The sequence below is a fragment of the Sinocyclocheilus anshuiensis genome, unplaced genomic scaffold, assembly GCF_001515605.1.
Source record: "Sinocyclocheilus anshuiensis isolate Anshui unplaced genomic scaffold, SAMN03320099.WGS_v1.1 scaffold916, whole genome shotgun sequence".
NCBI classification, from domain to species: domain Eukaryota; kingdom Metazoa; phylum Chordata; class Actinopteri; order Cypriniformes; family Cyprinidae; genus Sinocyclocheilus; species Sinocyclocheilus anshuiensis.
The window spans coordinates 873,293-874,655 of record NW_015548264.1 but is presented as its reverse complement, the minus strand read 5'-3'; positions in this window follow the sequence as shown (position 1 = coordinate 874,655).

Genomic DNA, 1,363 nt, shown 5'->3' with positions numbered 1-1,363 from the left:
ATTATCACAGTTTATTCGCTATAGTTTAGAAAATGGTAATAAAATATGACAAGAACTCAGAGTTAAACTGAGTCACAACAAATTCAGCTTGATAATGTCAGATAACTTTGATAGAAAGGTATGTAATAGATTGCAATCAACCAACAATTATTCAGACAGCTGTTAGTATGACAGTATTTACACAACTTACAATACTTAGTCGGGCGACCCTTAGCCTTAAGGACAGCCTGTAGTCTCCTGGGCATGCTGTCATCCAGCTTCATGATGTGCTTTCGCGCTACAATAATGCGCTCTCGACATTTGTCATTAAAATAACGCCATATTAATACTGAATGTTTAACGTTATATTCATTGCATACATATACTTCGTGGTAGACATCCTTAACTCCATTCTGCTGTCTGTTGTGGGTGTTTCTTTGTCTGAATATGGCGCTTATCACATGCTGTGTGGTATCGGCGTTTGGTATCGGGTATTTTAACGAGTACGAGTACAAGAGCTCAGTATCGGGCCCGATACCGATACCAGTATCGGTATCGGTATCGGTGCATCCCTAATTGCAACATTTGAAAATTAACAACCTCCAGTACTGGTTCCAAATTTTTAAGTTAATCTTTCAGGAGCAGAATGTGTTTAAAGCAATATAATACATTACATTATAAGTTACATTATAAAATGAATTATTTTATATTGATTAATTGTCAGGAGATTCATGTTCATTGCACATTTGATCTGAAGTGTTACCATTGCTCCCAACATCGTTGCCATGAGGAAACCTTGTATAAATAGAAAGCAATCAGTTTGTTTAGAAAATTTCTTAACAGTGAATTGATTTTACTCTTTCGAAGGTTAGAAGAGAATTTAAATGAGGATATGTTGAATATGTGTCATTGCTTCAGTGAATTTGCATTCTAAAGACATTTTGTTACAATTGCTCTTGCCCCAACCCTTCAATTATTTACCATGTAAAGCTGCCATGTCATTTAAAAGTCAGTTCTAACCAGAATGCTTTATAATATTATATATTTTTTATTGTTTTACTTTTATTTAGATTAATACTGTTGAGGAGGAGAGGTTGTAAGTGATTTCTAATTATTAAAGGGATATGGGAACTTGGATAACTTCACATTATCGCTAAACTTAAAACAATGGTCCAATGACCAGCTTCAGTTTTTGACACCAGCACTGTGTTGTCATGCAGAAATAAAACATATATTTAAGTTAATTTAAAAAGCTCATTAATAATGCTGTTGTAAATCTGAATTAGGTTAAATTGAAATATGTTTGCATTCCCCAATCCTTGTGGTCAGCCCAGGGTGGGCCAAGATCATGATTGGGTGGACCAGACCCCCCTGTGGAGCCGAG